Consider the following 19,939-nt stretch of genomic DNA (forward strand, 5'->3'; position numbering starts at 1 on the left):
TAAAATCCAAATTATATATATATATATATATATATATATATATATATATATATATATATATATATGTATGTATGTATGTATGTATGTATGTATGTATACATGAATGATATGATGAAAAATAAATAGGAAATTTAAAATATTACATATACTGTTTTTTGTTCTTAATTTTCTTTTTCTTTTTTTTACATGCAAGTAGAAATATAACAATGCTTTTTCATGCACATTTTCCTGAAATTAGAAATGACAGTGGTATTGTTTTACAATATTTATAATTTCTTAATGTAAATAATTTAATTGGTGTACAAAATGACAATCTGATAGCAATTCTGATTTCACTGAGCCTGTTTTAACATAAACGTATTTGACATAGGTATATAAATATTCTACTTTTCAGTACTTATATCAAGAAAAGTCTACTGTAATTTATCTTAATCATGGTTCATACACTTATTTACCAATCAAATTCATGACTTTCCATGATTTCCACTCATAATGAAATTAACAGCAATTGAAAACTGCTTTAGACATACTTTTTTTCTCTCCAAAGGCTGTAAGATTAATAAATTATAAATTAAAGAAACAAAATACTGCTATTTTACAAATGTGGATTTCTAAAACCAGATGCAGTAAGAAACAATTATGACTATATATATAAAAGTACACTTATGGTTTAAAGTGAATATAGGTACAACACCAATTAACTTAACACTAATTACATTAATTTCAAGAGATGCATTACATGCAGTATTCACACATGGCTTATTTCATGTTAATGATCAGAGTATGTACATGTCTTTGATAGGTACATAAACAATAACTATCTGGTATTATATTTTCAGTCCAACAGTGTGGTTTTTTCAATGCCATGCTGGAATTTATCATAATGTAGTCAACATACTCCCCCAAAAAGTAAAAAAGTATTATAAACTGTTATACAGCTTAACAGTCACTGCAGAAAGGTAAAGGTAAAAGGTAATAAATAAACTGAACAAATATTAAAATTTCCAGTTTCAGGATATTTATGTAAATAAATTCTAGATTATAATTTGGAAAGTATTTTGTAATGGTCAGTTTGTTTTTGGGTCAGTAGCAAAAACAAAACAGTTTGTTCTGTTTTATCTCAAGTATTTAATCAAATCTCACATTGCAAAACAAGCTCCTCAGTCTCTTTAGAATAACCAATAATGAAAATAAAATAAATATTTTTATTACATCTCAGCACATTTTAAATTTGGTGTTAAACATCTGTGTTTTAGAAAACCAGCCTTCATAATTTTGACCCATTGTTATTCTGACACTTGGCATAGATACTGACTCACTGAGAAGGTAAACCCATGGCCACCACACGGGCTACTCCTACCAATTACTTTAATTTCAGCATTTTCACCTTCATTGGAGTTATTTGTTTACACCACCATTACAGCATCCTTTGGTAGTGTTTTTGTCAGTATTTTCAATATAAGCTTAGTATAAAGAGAAACTGCATCCTAGATACATATTACATCTTACAAAAGAGATACCCAACTAGTAGGCCCCCTATAGACAGATTAACAAAGGAATAATCAAATACAGTTTAACAAATGAAGAAAAGAAAATTTTATTCTGCCTTGTGCCTAAAAAACATTCTGGGAACATGACTAAAAAATATTAGGTAGGGCCAGTTTAAAAAAAACAAAAAAACAACATTTATACTCGTTTTCACTTAAAAAACAATAAGAAAAAATAGGGAAAAATAATTAGGGTAAGCCCTTTTTTCTTAGGTAGGGTCGGTTTCAAGAAACTTTTTTTTTTTATGCCTTAATGGGCACACCACAACTTCACTAATTTATGTCTATATCGCATGTATGCTATTTGCATGTCTTGAACAGTTTTTTTCTTCTTCAAACTGTGTATTAGGGGCTGCGGAAGAGGTGAGGGCCGATAGGGCCATGGTCTCCTCTTTTTTCGTTACTGTGCTCAAGTCTGGAGATGCTATAGGGCCTATGTTAACATCTGATATTTAAACTTCCGGGTGAGCATGCCTCCGAACCCCCACTAACAGGTTCGGGCCTTCAAATACATATACATCTGTCTGTCTGTCCCTCTCTCTCTCTCTCTCTCTCTCTCTCTCTCTCTCTCTCTCTCTCTCTCACACACACACACACACACACCACAACCTTTTAAACGACAGCACACTAGTACCCCCACCCCATCCCCACTTTCAAATACACTCCGCTGGCCCTGTACATAATTTTAAAAAGGTGTGTTGTTTTTAAAACACTTTTTATTTTAGTTTTGTAAAATTATTGATTAAAATAAATAAATACATTATTAATCGACAACAAACATGATCAATGTCATGGAGGGGAGGGGGTAGGACGACCCACCAAAACCCTCCCCCTCACCAAAAAGTAGTGAACTGAACACCCAAATAAACAAATGTCCACATAGTATACATGAAAGGAAGAAAATATAATATTTCAACTCGATTTTATTCAAATAATATATAAATAATTAAAAAAATTTAAATCCACAAACCGAGAATGGATAGGTTTTTGGCAATGTTGTTGTTGGTTTTTTATTTTTTTTATTTTGTCATATCCGTTATGCAGTCTTTGTGCAATGCCTCATCGTCTGAAAAAAATATGACTTTTCCTGTTCGTACAAAGGTGGACAAAGTAATTTTATACGACCAGTGGCTTCAAATCACACTACCGAACAGGATCCATACTCACAAAACATCGTAAGCCTAGTTTTACACGTAAACGTAAATCTACGACTGAAGAGCTAGCTATTCACGAAACAACGAAAACGTAAGTTGTGTAAAGTTGGACGTAAATACCGTCCCGTCTTGCCATTTCGTGGTACTCACCAATTCGGGGTATTTCCCAAAAACGTCATATCTCGCGACAGTTCATGTGTACTGCGCCACCTAGCGAACGTTTCTCAAGAGAAAGCGTCCCTGGATACCGAAGAACAAAATGTTCAAGATTGCATCAATTAATGTAAGCATTATTAAACTACATTGTCAAACAAGTAAAATACATTGTTCTTACCAAAATGCATTTTATACCATTGAGCAAAATAAAGTACCGAAGTTAGTACAAGACCTGTAACATGAAAATGTATGCATCGTCTGCTCCACCTTGTTATTGTAAATTATAATCACGTGACATATATGACGTGGCTTTCGCCAATTTTTGAAACTATGGAATCGCATAAGGGCTGTCTCTTATATCTGATTCCTTGTGGGTTTTTTAGGATTTCACGTCACGTCATAAAAAGCGCTATCGATCATATAGCCCTACTCAACTTAAAAATGCATATGCAGATGTCACTGAAAAGGGAACTTCTGTATATAACGCTGCCAGGATGTATTCCGTTCCTGAACAAACACTCAGAGACAGAATATGCGGGATTATTTCCTCAGACACGACAAGGTCCGGACCTGGTCCAATGTTTTCAAACTGGCAGAACATTTGAAGTTGATGGCGTCTGTTGGCTATGGCTACACAAGAGCGCAGGTTTTAAATCTTGGAACCGACTATGCCACCCATTTAAACAAACGGCCACACGATTGCAACTCTCTTTCTCTACAGTGGTTTTATGGGTTCATGGGAAGATGGCCAGAATTAAAGTTGAGACGACCCAAATCCTTGTCAGAGCTTCGAGCCTACGCTACTTCAGAGGAAAGCATAACGAAATACTTTGATGAACTGGAGACAATTCTTGAAAAGTATGACCTCAAATCATCTCCTGAAAACATATATAACGTGGATGAGAAGGGAATTAGTATGACTCACGCACCTCCGTATGTTGTAGGATCTACAGACGAGGTTCCAATTGAAATAAAACGCCAGAAAGATCATCCACAGTCACTATGATAGGGTGTGGCAATGCACTGGGTCAACAAATCCCACCATATTTCATTTTTCCTGGGGCTCGAATGCGCCAAGAACTATTAGAAGGAGCCACCATTGGTACGAATGGCACTGTTAGTAAGTCAGGATGGTCCAATTCAGACATATTTCAAACATGGCTTGTAGATCATTTTGCGAAGTACGCAAAAGTTGGTGGAGATAAGAAGAGACATTATTGTTGTATGATGGTCACAGATCCCATATTTCACCTTATTTGGTTGACTTTGCAGTGCGGAATGGAATCATCCTGTTTGTTCTACCACCTCATACAAGCCATATCCTTCAGCCGATGGATGTGGGTTGTTTTGGACCGTTTTCTAAAGTTTTCAGTGATGAATCTCGAAAATGGCAACGTTTCTCATTCTGGAACTCTCACCCGCTACAAATGTCTGCTCTATTGCATGTCGAGCTTACGACATCTCGCTGACTCCCAGGAATCTTCAGAGTGCTTTCAGGAAGAGTGGGATTTATCCATTTAACCCAACAGCAATTGATTCATCTCTGTTGAAACCTGTTCAGTATGCCAAAAAGAGAAGAGCGGAACAATCTACAGAAACTGCGAGTAACAATGCCGATATTTCTCAACCACAAGACAGAAACACTGTTAACAATTTCTTTTCAAGTCACCTGCCAGTTGTACACCACGATAAACCCCATCAGTCTAAACCCAGGCGTTCAGTTCACAAGGTTGTTGGTGGAAAACCAATTACAGAGCCAGATGTATCATCCCAACTGTATGAATATGTCTCTTCCTCTAAAAAACCCAAAGTTGTTTCTTCAAGAAAAACAAAAACTGTAGCACCAATCAAAAAATCAAATTCACCGCAGCCAGGGCCCTCAGGAGTTGATAACGGGCTGATATCAAGTGACAACTTCTCGGAATCGGAAACTGAAGATGACGAAAAGTGTTGTGTTTGTGGGCTTTTTCAACCAGTTGAATTAAAAAGATGCACTTCACTGGTATTTACTATGTGGGGACAGTGCATGTTCCAAAACTGTAATCACTGGGTTCATTTAAAAATACTGCTGTGATGTACGATGTCTACGACGACATGACGTGTTTTTCTGCCCGTGTCATGGCTTGCCATGCAAGCAGGAAGAATAAACATACATGTATCTTGAGCAGGTGTGAAGAAACCAGACCTGTAAATATGTTACATTTACGTTGGACGTTTGTGTGTTTGGGATACATGTTAAATATAAGTTATATTATAACAATGACTAACATATTTTGTGCTTCGATTCTTTACGGAAATTCCCACTTGGTTGCCATCACTGGCCTGCCATAGATTGACTGAATGACGTAAACCCCGAATTGATAGGTACGTCATTATGCAGACGGGTTTTCCAGAGGCCTCGACGGTGATCATGTGTCGGCAATTTCCATCGGGGATGAATTGATTTTATGTAGCAAAGTATAGTAGGGTAAGTGAATTTTAACTTAGTGAAAACATATTAGCTGTATGTTTCCTTTGTTTATAATAGTAACCAATTCTTCGTTAATGCCACGAAAACTCGGTACGCGTGGGTATAAAAGAGTGCCTCCAGTTACAACTAACGCTACACGTAAGTCGTGTACATATAATAAATCAAGCACGATCGCCGTTATTTACTATTATTTACGAAAACTGGCAGCATTTCCAATAATTGAAGCAGTTTGCGATGGCGAACGCCCACGAATTAAAAAAAATTGTTGGTGATCGAACGGATGTTTTCGACTCGGCCAATTTCTACTGAGTTATCTTTTCCTTTTTAAGAAATATCCACAAGTTCGTACCAAAACGCGGATCCTCACCAATACCAAAACTGGGGCGGATCCAGCTTTTCTGATGAGGGGGGCTCCAAGACAAAAAGGGCACCATAACATTATGAAAAGGCACTATTGAAAAATTACACACGGTTCACATGGACCATAATATAATAGTGCTACAACAGGGACGCTGGCAGACGGATTCTACAGTGTTCTATACATTGACAGAATAAATAAATTTGTAAAAAACCTAAAAATCTAAATAAAAGGGGCACTTCTCAGATTTGAGGGGGGGGGGGTCCGGACACCTTGGACACACACACACACACACACACACACCCCCCCCCCCCCGATCCGCCCCAGCAAAATATCATGGTTCGCCGTTCGCGATGTTATTGTTAGCAAAAAACAAACGAAATTGCGTTTTGCGCATTTGTTATTTACCCAGTAGCCATCGTTTCTAATGGGGTTTTTTTATTATTATTTCTCCGGTGAGTGTTAAATCGTGGATTTACGTCCAACTAAGTTACGTTTACATTTACGACAGTCTTTGAGAATAAGGTGCTTCTTGCACGTAAACGTAAATCTACGGCAGACGTAAGTGCTAGTCGTAGACGTAAATTTACACCTTTTTGTGAATATGGGTCCAGCTGTTTAAAGCGAGACTATAGGGTGTATAGTAACGACGCGACCTCTAAGGGGGAGATAATTTCTGGGTGTTTGCCAAGGGGCTTATACAATACCACGTGTTCTTAGACGTGTTTGCGGTAATCAGTAGCGTAATTGTCTCCAAAAACATTTCTCCTCCAGCAGTTAGAATTTAAAATCTTCTGGATTGTCCAAATTAAAATGCACAGAAAATGAAGTCCATTTAACTAAACAAAAAAATCTCCATTCTGGGCTTCAAAGTCCTTTTTTTTCCCTGTCGCTGGCTTATTTTCACACCCAAGACCGTCTTTCACAATTCACCGTTACAAAATAAGACAAAAATGGTCTTGCTTGGTGACACTTAATATTTGCATATAACAAAGTTCAAACTATGTTTTCGTAATATTTCAACCAATAGAACAAGCCATCTAATTACACATGCGCACTAATTCACAACAGTTCCCTTGAGAAATTTACAGCACAATACGTCTGTTAAAAATCATGCGAAGTGCGGAGCTGTAGTTAGTGTGGTAGGGGTGTCAAACTATTCCCTATCCAGTAAATTCCCCAAACCTAAAAACAAAATCATTAAATTTTATTTCATAAAAGGATTTTTTAGACGATCTAAATATAAAAAATGTTCTCGGAAATAGCATTTTAGTACTTAATTCTCCATGCTATTCCCATCCCGAGAAATATAAACTACGTCCCTGAGTTTTAATATATTCCGATACCAGTACAGCCATAACACACACACACTGATAAAACTACCACAAACTGCATTTGCACGTGCGACACGAACAACTGAATAGTTTCATTGCTCCGGAACAAAATGTGAGGCTCACGATATTCTAGTTATTGATTGTATTTACCATCGAACTAATATAATTAACTCGATCTTAAGTGGGGTATAAATCGCCTCGGGGGCCACACGACTAAAAGTTTAGGGATATTCACCGATACACCTCGTAAAGTGTGGGTATAACTATTACTTAATATCTATATATTAGGTGTCGAGGTTGACGATTACATACATAGATATTAACGCACTGGCGCAGGAGATAATTAAATCCTTTCTGGTCTCACAAATTGTCCCATGTCTTTGCTGGGACTCGAACCTATGGCTCCGAATCGCCCGCAAATTGCAGACTTGCCACGATACATGTACGTACGTACCTGTTATACCATACCATATCACACATACTGCAGGAAGAAACCCATCAGCAACTACGTATATAACCGGAACATTATTAAAAAGTGGTGCTGTCGGGTTTCTTCCTGTAGTATGTGTATTAGTGATTAATATGTGAAACATTTGTTATCAGGGAGCTCGAAAATGATCGATATAACGGTATTTAACGTAAAACATAGCATTGTTGTTGTATTAGAGCAGAAATCTTTGACTACCGTTTGGTAGGCAGCGTTTGCGCAGAATTTATATAGGTTGGCCTCTGGTGGTTAGAGAGTGTTGATTACTGTCAAAATGTGCGTCTAACTCTCTTACCGTCAGAGTACTTGGGCTAGAACGTGACTTGTTTTAAGTTCGTCAGTGCACATCAATCTATTTATTAATCATCGGCTATTGGATGTCAAACATTTGGTAATTCTGACACGTAGTCATCAGAGGAAACCCGCTACATTTTGCCTAATACAGCAAGGGATCTTTTATATGGGCCATCCCATAGACAAAATAAATTTTAAAAAACCCACCAAAAAAACATATAACACTCCCGTTTATATACCAGTCGTTGGGGCACTGCTTGGGACGGGGTAAAAACCAATCGGAGAATAGGTACGTCGAGGGGATTCGATCCTTCGACCGAAGCAGTTCATGCGAGTGCTTTACCGACTGAGCCAGATCCTGGCCCTCAGTAATCGTTGAAGTTGGATTAGGAGCTATTTACGTTGAGACTAGGGCATACTCATTCGCCCCCAAGAAAACAGAATCTACATTTCCAGCTATATTAAAAAAACCCTAAAAAACCTAAAAAAAACAAAAAACAAAAACAACCCTTTTTTTAATTTAACGACGCACTCAACACATTTTATTTACGGTTATTTGGCGTCGGACATATGGTTAAGGACCACACGAATATTGAGGGAGGAAACCCGCTGTCGCCACTTCATGGGCTACTCTTTTTCGATTAGCAGCAAAGGATCTTTTATATACACCATCCCATAGGTGGAGCAAATCATCAAATTCGGGCAAAAACGATAGAGATATTCGGGCAAAATGTGCTCATCTGAGACCTTTTTTACCACGTATTTCCACCATTCTGCCCGCAAAATTAGTTGCATAGATAGTGATTCGTTTGTAACCCTATATAGCTGTTTGACAGTAGTGCTAATATAAAATAAAATAAATGTTGTTATCCAGATTCGGGCATTTTCTTTTAATTGGGGCAAAACCCAGCTAGCTGCCCCTTACAAAAATAGGAGCCCGTACGTCTGTGTGCTGAGGTGCCATTCATTCATTCATTTATCGTCTATGTTACACGCGAACTTGGGATCAAATGCTATTCATGTGTGTTTAAAGGTGTTACCTAAAAATCGTTTATTTTATATTGTGAAAACGATTACTGTTTTTGTAAACCTTGGGCTTTGCGTCTGCGTTTTAATTTGGATAACCAACAAGATTTCACTATTACTAAGCAAAAAGTGGAAATACGTTTTCGAGAAGGTCAGATACGCGTATGACAATTACAACGAGCCACAATTTCCGTGAATACGTCAAAAATTAAGACTACATCAAGTAACATTATGTATGTATGTATAGTTGGATGTATGGATGTATGAATATGATATATTGTATGTATGTCGAGGTTGACTGTTACATACATAGATATTAACGCACTGGCGCAGGGGATAATTAAATCCTTTCTGGCCTCACAAATTGTCCCATGCCGTTGCTGGGACTCGAACCTGTGGCACCGAATCGCCCGCAAATTGCAGAGTAACCACGATGCGCTCTGAGCTATTGAGGCATCCATAAAAAGTATGCTCTTTAACTCAACCACATGCCTGGGACCTACAATCTACGTGGTCGATCCCGCTTACGTGCATGCAACAGTAGGCAGACCTGGCACTGGCTAGTATGTATTGATGTATGAATATCTATATATTGTATGTATGGCGAGGTTCACTGTTACATGCATAGATATTAACGTATGCATGAATGAATGTATGTATGTATTTATTATGTATGTTTGAATGAATGTATGGATGGATGGATGGATGGATGGATGTAGAGGCACCACATCAGGTGAAGTAACAAAACAAAAAAAACAGAAACAAAAATCCCCAAATGAGAGAGAGAGAGAGAGAGAGAGAGAGAGAGAGAGAGAGAGAGAGACCGACCGACCGACCGACCGACCAGAATGAATGAAAACGAAATATGGCACTATGATTAAGCACATATAATGCTGTTACTCTACCATAATTATGAATATTACTTTTTTAACAGACTGACTGATCCGTCTACAGAACAGCCTACGTCAAGACTTGTTCCAACAGAACTATTTGAAACTGATGGATGTGTGTAGAGAAATATTCAAAGACTGTGGAAATGCGCAGCACGTACTGTATACTGTTAGAAGTATCCCCTGCGGTTCTAAAATATTTAATTACACAATTACAGTATGGTACCATACTAGTTAGAATAACAAAATGGTCAAGATTCACCTATTCACGCTTAATAAAATTATCAGTACCAACTGTACCAAGTGTCCTGGCAGCTGTAGTGTTGGTAAGTATCCGCTGAACATATTGTTTCAGCTATGTCGTAAATTAAGAATAGTTCCCTATAGCTCTCATCAGGTTTAGTTAGTAGTATTAAGCATAAATGCAGAACATACGTCGCACCCTTTATATATTACGCAGTTACCGTAGTGCTCCGGTGGTGGAAGGGGGAATCCCAGCCAACCATAATGTTTTGAAAAATGGTGATTACCCTTTTCCGGGAAAACCGTAGAAAACTTTGATATTTGTGATGCTATTTGAGAGGCAGGTATGTGACAGTATGACATTTGATGGTATTTAACTTATTTTTAATCAAATGAAAAGATGCCGGTTTTCTTGTTTGATAATATTAACTAGGTAGAGCCTAAAGTTGAGTGCGAATTGGGCAAATTATCATCATGGATGAATCGGTCAGCAGGCCTCAGACAATAATTATTTTCGCTATATGTTTCTATATAGCCTTAGTGGCCATAACATTTTTTAATAATATCAGCAGGCCCGTGAATTTTTGTATGTACCTTTGCCTGTCTGGGGGACACATACCCAGAAAAGGACAACCCCTGTTGTCGGCTCTTTCTCCCAGCATATTGGTTTAAACAAACACACCCTCTAAACCAGGCCGGAGTACACCCATTTTACACAAAAAGCATGACTTTTGCATGGGCCGGAATTACCACAAACAAGTCTTCAATGTCAACAAGTTACACATGTTTACAAATTACATGTTCTCCCCTGTTACTTCAGTCAAATAGTTGCCACTTCATAGCCATCTGCCATGAAATAATCACAATCAAACAGCAGACTACTTCATGGTTCGCACGGTCTTGAAAAGTGCTTGAATTTAGGAGTTTGAAATGAAAAGTGCTTATTTTCAAAGTGCAAAAGTCCTTGAAAAGTCCTTGAATTTCATGTCAGTGTGACTAGCGCGTCATTTTAACCAGAAATTACAGAACAATAGAAATTTAGCATTTTTACTTCCGTGTTCGCACTTTCATTCTAGCACTCGCGACGTTCCGCATCCCGAATGTACTCGGCCCATTCCGGGACAAATGCTATGTTCCGAATGCCTCAGCCGAGATTTACCGAATATTGACGAGTGTAATAGCCTCGTTTTGAGAACTGCAAACAATAGTCAGGCGAGACGACACAGAATGACTTAGATTTTGAAGTTTTTGCAAGCACATGTTCAAATTTAAACATGCCTAGTGGAAAGTGTGTTTTTAACAAAACGTGGTGTCGAAAATATGCATGGATCAGAGAGAGTAAGGACGTGTCAAAGGCCGTGTGTTCCTGTTGTCGCAAGGATATTAACATTGGCGCCATGGGCGAGAGCGCACTCAAATCGCACCAAAACGGCGAAAAACACAGAAAAAAATGGTTATGGTTTGTGTAAATTTATGGTCCTTGAAGACATAAGGTAGGTCCTTGAAAAGTGCTTGAATTTTATGGGTCCTTGCCTGTATGAACCATGTACTTGCGCGGTCAAATTTCCAGATTTTGGACAACCAAATGGGAAGATAACTGTAATCTGAGGCCTATCAGTCCATTTTCCCCCCTAAAAACTGGCCCACACTAATGCATTCCAATGATATACATATTAAAGCAATGCTTAGTAAGTATCGGGATAACACCTTTAAAATGAGAGTATATAGAGGTTGTGTTCAAACACCTACTACAGAGCCTTGCCATGGCCAATTTTAGCAATGGAAACTTGAGGGACACCTGGCTGCAACTTCAAAATGTAACAACTTTATCAAATGTTGGAATTCTTTCATACAGTAAACAGCTATTTTTTCTTCTACATATGTCAGGGTTAGATCTTAACGGTAGTCCGGTAGTCTGAGACTACCTGAAAATTAACAGGACTACCTGAAGCTGCAAACAAATAGTCCGCCGGACCACCTGGAATTTTAAAATGTATTTAGCACAAATGTAACGTTTTGTGGATGATTTACCCAGTACTAAATTATCAAAATAACAAACCGTAGCGTTATTTTAACTTAAAATTATTGCAAAATATGGACCACCTAAAACTTTGAGGGACTATCTGAAATGAAAGCCAGGTAGTCCTGTTAACATCCTGAAAAAATTATGAAGATCTAACCCTGTATGTTCTAGCTACACAGTGTTGTCTTGGAAAGATTTTGAAATATTTAAAGAAAACAAAATCAATCATTAGATTTTACTTCATTTTTAATGAAATATTAAACTTAAATTCAAATTTTTGAAACAAATTAAAATCTGTATCTGTAAAATTTAGCATTTTAGATATCGTAATTGGAGGCTTATTAAAGATATGGTGACTGAATTCATGGTACCTTAATTATTAGAAATGTGTCAGAGGGATGGTGAAAGTCACAAAATTGGGGCCATTTGCAGCAAATGTTTATACACTAATTTGAGGGAAAATTAGACATGATAGGCCTCAGATTCAATTTTGACCTGCTATATTTACTGAATCTACTTCATTTACTGTATTAGACATGTAGCCACTTCGTAAAAGGCAAAACAGCCCATCTAAATGCATATTAATATGAATATGCCCAACAGATGTTACTTAGGTATACATCATAATATCAGTGCTTCTAGAATTTTTATAAAATCCACTAGCCGTGGGACCAGTGATTTAAAAAATTTACTAGCCACGATTAAAAATTCACTAGCCCTTCTTTACTTAAGTTATTACAATTTTACCAAATAATAGTACTAATCAGATATGTTACCTAAAGAGGAAGATAGAGCTTAAAAACACTAACATTTGGGGGTTGGGATGGGGTTAGGATATTCATATTTACAAAATAGACTTAACTGCAACATTTGATCCAAAAAAAATTCACTAGCCTTTGGGCCAGGCAATAGTTATTTACTAGCCCAACACTGAATATCACTAGCCATGGGAGTGGGGCTACCATAATCTAGAAGCAATGTCGGGCATGGCAATAGTAGTTATTTACTAGCCCAACACTGAATATCACTAGCCATGGGAGTGGGGCTACCATAATCTAGAAGCAATGTCGAGCATGGCAATAGTAGTTATTTACTAGCCCAACACTGAATATCACTAGCCATGGGAGTGGGGCTACCATAATCTAGAAGCAGTGTCGAGCATGGCAATAGTAGTTATTTACTAGCCCAACACTGAATATCACTAGCCATGGGAGTGGGACTACCATAATCTAGAAGCAGTGTCGGACATGGCAGTAGTAGTTATTTACTAGCCCAACACTGAATATCACTAGCCATGGGAGTGGGGCTACCATAATCTAGAAGCCCTGTCGGGCATGGCAATAGTAGTTATTTACTAGCCCAACACTGAATATCACTAGCCATGGGAGTGGGGTTACCATAATCTAGAAGCAATGTTGGGCATGGCAATAGTAGTTATTTACTAGCCCAACATGGAATATCACTAGCCATGGGAGTGGGGCTACCATAATCTAGAAGCAATGTTGGGCATGTCACTGGTAGTTATTTACTAGCCCAACACTGAATATCACTAGCCATGGGAGTGGGACTACCATAATCTAGAAGCAATGTCGGGCATGGCAATAGTAGTTATTTACTAGCCCAACACTGAATATCACTAGCCATGGGAGTGGGACTACCATAATCAAGAAGCAATGTCGGGCATGGCACTGGTAGTTATTTACTAGCCCAACACTGAATATCACTAGCCATGGGAGTGGGACTACCATAATCTAGAAGCAATGTCGGGCATGGCAGTAGTAGTTATTTACTAGCCCAACACTGAATATCACTAGCCATGGGAGTGGGGCTACCATAATCTAGAAGCCCTGTCGGGCATGGCAATAGTAGTTATTTACTAGCCCAACACTGAATATCACTAGCCATGGGAGTGTGGCTACCATAATCTAGAAGCAATGTTGGGCATGGCAATAGTAGTTATTTACTAGCCCAACACTGAATATCACTAGCCATGGGAGTGGGGCTACCATAATCTAGAAGCCCTGTCGGGCATGGCAATAGTAGTTATTTACTAGCCCAACACTGAATATCACTAGCCATGGGAGTGGGACTACCATAATCTAGAAGCCCTGTCGGGCATGGCAATAGTAGTTATTTACTAGCCCAACACTGAATATCACTAGCCATGGGAGTGGGGCTACCATAATCTAGAAACAAATAGTCCCGGACCATAATGTTTTACACAAATTTGTTTTGTGGACAACCCAGTACTTTATCAAAATAACAAACCGTAGCGTTATTTACTTAAAATTATTGCAAAATATGGACCAGCTGAGGGACTATAAATCCTACCAATAGGTAACTTGCACTACACATGTTGTCTTTTTATTTAAAGAAATGTCAATTTCCAGTTATTCACTGTAACAAGTGTAAATCATGTGCCAATTGTCATGGCGACCTCAAATCTAGTGCAAAATTTAGCATGTCAATATCTTTTACTAGTCAAGAGAATGGCTGAGGATGGTGTGTGTTATGAAAATGCAGAGGAATGTTGTCAAAAAACAGGAGCAAATGTTTATAACTAATTTGACAAAATTAACCCATAATCGCAAGGTTGTTGGACCTGCTATAACAGTTATTTCTACTTCATAACTGTTATCATGTAGCCACTTCGTAAAAGGCTACCATAATCTAAATGCATATTAATATGAAAATGCCCAACAGTAGATCATATCAGTGCTTCTAAAAAAAATCCACTAGCCGTGGGAATTAAAAAATAATTTACTAGCCAATATGTGCATATATATTTACTTAAGTTTTACAATTTTAAATATTATAATCAGATATGGTAAAGAGGAAGATAAATATTAAAAACAAAAAAAATGGGGTTTTTTATATTTACAAAACATTATAACTGCTTTGAGGTTATGTTAATTCACTCAATTGGGGTTTGGCAATAGTTATTTACTAGCCCAACACTGAATATCACTAGCCATGGGAGTGGGGCTACCATAATCTAGAAGCAATGTCGGGCATGGCAGTAGTAGTTATTTACTAGCCCAACACTGAATATCACTAGCCATGGGAGTGGGGCTACCATAATCTAGAAGCAATGTCGAGTTCCATAGTAGTTATTTACTAGCCCAACACTGAATATCACTAGCCATGGGAGTGGGGCTACCATAATCTAGAAGCAGTGTCGAGGATGGCAAGTAGTTATTTACTAGCCCAACACTGAATATCACTAGCCATGGGAGTGGGACTACCATAATCTAGAAGCAGTGTCGGGCATGGCAGTAGTAGTTATTTACTAGCCCAACACTGAATATCACTAGCCATGGGAGTGGGACTACCATAATCTAGAAGCAATTGGTATTTTCTTAGTAGTCTTGCTGTGACATGTGATTTTAACATGCATCGGGTATATTGCTGTCAACTCTGGGCCAGAGTTTGGCACTTCAGATCAATCATACCCTTATGTTATTTTGGCAAAAGGGTTTTTTTTTTTTTTATGCCTACAAAAATGTCATTTAACAGGAGAAATTGTCTCCTGCACAGGCTGTCAGGAGATTTCATCAAATACCAGGAGACTCCTGCTGAATCCAGGAGGATTGACAGGTCTGCCTCAGTGTAGTATTTCTTGATTGGAAGGATATTTGTAGTAATGACCACTGAATATGCATTATGGATTATTCTGCCATATGTATTACAAGCCAAATGTTAACCTTTCTGGCACATTTTCTGCAATAAACTTGACAAGTATACCAGCATCTGATTACTGAACACAATAAATACATTCAGACAGCATAGAATATTAGCTGATTAGATTTTCTAAGGATAAAAGACCATTTTTGAAAAATGACAAGTGTGTAATTTACACAAATGTAGGTGAAATGTATTATTAGAGTACTTAATCTTGTTAAAAACTATAGTATTTATTTAAAGTATTTAATTACATTTAGTAGTGATATATTCATTATATTTAGATCTTCTGTCTAATTGCAATAATTGAGAAACTCATTAAAATTAAATATTAAATTATTATTTTTAAATTTAAATCTCAATATTGACCAACAAAATCCAACTTTTACTCTTTTTTACCAAATTATTAGCTCAAAACTGTTAAAAAAGATTGCAACAACATGTAATAACATCAGAGGTCATTTTATGCTATTTTGGAGGATATTGAAATTTAAAAGTTGAAAATTTTAATTTTAATTTTTAATAAATAAAATATTTAGAAAAATAAATAAATGAGTTTTTATATTCCTTGTGGTATTCACAATCAGTCTGTGTAATTTCACCTCTCTGGCTATAATACTTTCAACAGATTCAAGCATTGAACTAGTGTAATGTGTGAACTACTGTAAAACGGGTATTTTTCGCGATATAAAAAATGCAGGCAGTTCGCGGTTGTTAATTTTCGCCATGTCATGGTTTTTGTTTGTTTGTTTGTTTTATAAATTACTAACACGTACAAAACTATACTTTGGTACATAACATTAAATCGACACTAGAGTGGTCAACAGAGATATACGTAATATTATCCCTTTCTGAGCGACTAGTGCTGCAGCCACATGTCCAGCGGCGACCACACTGTGTGTACAATTAATGAAATTAATCCAGAATGTGGTTCAATCAACTCTCCAGAAAGTGTGAAATAAAGACAAACACTTGTACTAGTAATCTTGTTTTAATGTTTAAACACTGGTTGTTAAAAACGTCTCACCTCTTTTGTTTTTGTCACTTGTCGATGACGTTTTTCCGGACACTTACAAAACCATTTGTGTCCCTTATTTTGATTGGCCAATTAAAAATGGCCCATATTATACTAATTTCTAAATGTTTATTCACAGGGTAACAATACAAGTAAGAATGTCGGTTCCAAAAATCAACTACATTTATCATTCTTCACAAAAACAGCATTATGGCAGGTTCAGTTTTGCAGTGGTTGAAAAAAGCGTGTACAAACCTGAAACTGTTAGTTTACCTGACCCTTTAACGTGTTTAACGATCGAAGAAGTTCAATCGACACAGGCTGCCAATGATGCCGTTGATAAATTAAACACTTCTACAAATTGTAAACAAAAACACGGTGAATATAGACTGTATGATGCAGAACAGCATGCCAAAATTGCTAAACTGTTCGGGTTTTTTGTGGGGTTTTTTTTTTTTTGTTTTTTTTGTTCTAATGGATTTTATTATTTGCGTAAGTGTAATTTTCGCGGCTACATTAAAAACGCGAAAACCGCGAAAATTACACATTCACGAATAATACGCGTTTTACAGTATATCAGACCTCAGACCACAATTAATTTCGCTATATGTTTCTATATAGCCTTAGTGGCTATAAAAATATATGTGTGTGTATGTATGTATATATATATATGTATACTAATTTGTGTCAAGTGCCTGTGTCGCATGCAGATTAACAAAACGTTGGGTCACTTGGCTATAACTTAAGACTACAAATTTCATAGTATGCATCAATGCAGTGGCCACTTTCCAACCAGCAAAACTAGTTATTTGGTTTGGTCGCATACATGCAACTTGGTACAATGGTAGTAATTTTTGGTCACACTCGTCAAAAGTCCAATCGCATTTATGCGACCAGTTGGTCGAGAACTTTGAGCGCTGCTAATCACTATTATTATTTTTAAATCGCTTAAACAATTGTATACATATATACTTTTTACTTGCCATTGCCACTCTTTTTTCTCAAAATTAAGTGGGGTTTTTTTTTAAGTTATAAAAAAAAAAAACCAGGTTATGCGAACCAAAATAGGTTATGCAAAATCTTTTGGCATAACCCCTTTTCAGGTTATGCTAATTTTTAATTTGCGCAGGCCTGCATTGATTATGATATAATGCAATTGTGATGACGTCACATTAATTATACATCACATACTTGAGAGGCTTCCACCCGTCTTGACAAGTATTCCATAATAAGATAAAATGGCAGATGGCGAGAAATTACATGTTTTTTGTCCTAGGAGATCTTGGTGAAGTCGATATAGGTGACATGTTTTTTTCTTCTCGAAAATCTCACGGTTTTTCTCTTGCGACAAAAATCCATTGTAGTTAAAACAATTTCTGTTCTTGCTCAGTCGAGTTCTCGGCCAATCCGGCCAGAAATAATAAACAAAGTGAGAGGAGTGGACACAACAATCCGTATTTAGAAGATCAATGCCAAATACGGTTATCGCTACCAGTCTCTCGCATTCTCGTTGAGAGTTTACACACGTGACGTAAAAGTGAAAATTCCCTGACATCACCTGTCAAATATTGTTTTTAACACAAAAGAACGACCACTTTATTTTGTTTAGCACTTGATTATGTATGAATAGGTCAATCTCCAGGTTTTTACAGAAATCTCCAGGTTTTTGGGCTTCAGTGACCAGGTTTCCAATGCCTCGAGGTTGAGAGGTCTGGGTAGGAGAGCAATTTTTCGTAGTTGTTAACATTTTGGTTCGGACTTTAAAGCTGCAGTCCCTGGAATATTTTTCTTATTTAAGCATTTAGAATAGATTATCAAGTTCTATTTGGTACATAAAAGGTCCATCACATCGCTATAGTTTCGCAATGCTCGCATATCTAAATTATCTAGGTCAACTATAAATGCAATGGCCAGCTTTGTTTTTCTTCATTTAGCGGGACGCCAGTAGAACTGGGACTTTACGTGATTTGCGCAGACGCTGAGCTTCTAACGTGATTTTGAACACATTTAACTGTCTTGATCGAGGGGTCGTCTCATATCTCCAAAACATATTTATATCCATAGAGGTATGGTACAACACCTTCCCAGGAGTCAGTGGGGGATTTGCCTTGAAATTTTGACAGTGGCCAGCGGTTGGCATACGCATTAAATGTAAGGGGGTGTTAATAATTACGTAACGCTCTTGGGATGGAGGAAGAGGGTGTTGTGTACAATTTACATAACATTTTTCAAGACTCTATGTTGTTTTTATTCATTACTTAGACCTAAAAAGGTGGGGGGGTTTAACTGCGCAGTCGGTCTAGGATCGATCCCCATCGGCGAGGATATAAAAGGCCATAGTATGTGATATCCTGTCTGTTGGATGGTACATATAAATGATCCCTTGCTAAAAAGAAAAATGTAGCGGGTTTCCAAGGCGTGTGTGCAGGGATTTCAGTGGGGTTGGGAGTTGTGTTGAGTGAAGTCTATATGGGGCCATGCTCCCCCAGAAAATATATTTCACGTTTTTTAAGCTTGGGCAGGTAAGGGTTTCGACCCCCAATACCCTCCCCCTACACATGCACCCGTTTCCTCTCTTAAGATTCTATGTCAAAATTACCAAATGTTTGACATCCAATAGCAGATGATTATTAAATCGATATCATTGATATCGTTAAACAAATCAAACTAACTTTACCCTTTCCAAATGAAAGAATAGTTATTTGAATTTGTCGATTTTAACACTCCTAAAATTAAGAAAAAAGAAAGAAAGAAATGTTTTATTTAACGATGCACTCAACACATTTTATTTACGGTTATATGGCATCAGACATATGGTTAAGGACCACACAGATTTTGAGAGAAAACCCGCTGTCGCCACAAATTTAAGTTTGCCTTCAAATTACAGTCTTTGAAAATCACAGAAAAAAAAGGTATTAAGAAATATGCCATGTTTATGAATGGGTTATGTTCAATCTTGATTTCTTCGCTTGTTTTAATGTTATTTTTACGAACATTTTTGTGAATGTGACAGACACCTGAGCGTAGGAAGGTGCCAAAAAGTGTGTGTGTGGGGGGGGGGGGGGGGGGGGGGGGGGGGGGGGGGGGGAACACTTTTATATTTACACACTTTTACACTGTTATAAAGCGTTTCCTATGCCAGTGGTTTGTTTACTTTTCCCGTGCAAAAGTCGACGCCGTCGGAAACTTTCAAACACATGTACTGTTGCGTACAAATGACACAAGCGAAACAGGTCCACGGACAATAAATGTATTTCTTAT

The 19,939-nt window shown here is 37.4% G+C and overlaps 1 protein-coding gene across 1 annotated transcript in view; it reads left to right on the forward strand.

The window, feature by feature from the left end:
- Positions 1-10,203: 10,203 nt before the first annotated feature.
- LOC121387773 overlaps positions 10,204-19,939 on the forward strand; it is a 29,465-nt gene continuing 19,729 nt past the window's right edge. The window contains exon 1 of the mRNA XM_041518979.1: positions 10,204-10,303. The gene's annotated coding sequence lies outside the window, so the exon portion shown is untranslated. The remainder of the gene's footprint in view (positions 10,304-19,939) is intronic.

Source organism: Gigantopelta aegis, chromosome 13 (assembly GCF_016097555.1).
Source record: "Gigantopelta aegis isolate Gae_Host chromosome 13, Gae_host_genome, whole genome shotgun sequence".
NCBI lineage: Eukaryota > Metazoa > Mollusca > Gastropoda > Neomphalida > Peltospiridae > Gigantopelta > Gigantopelta aegis.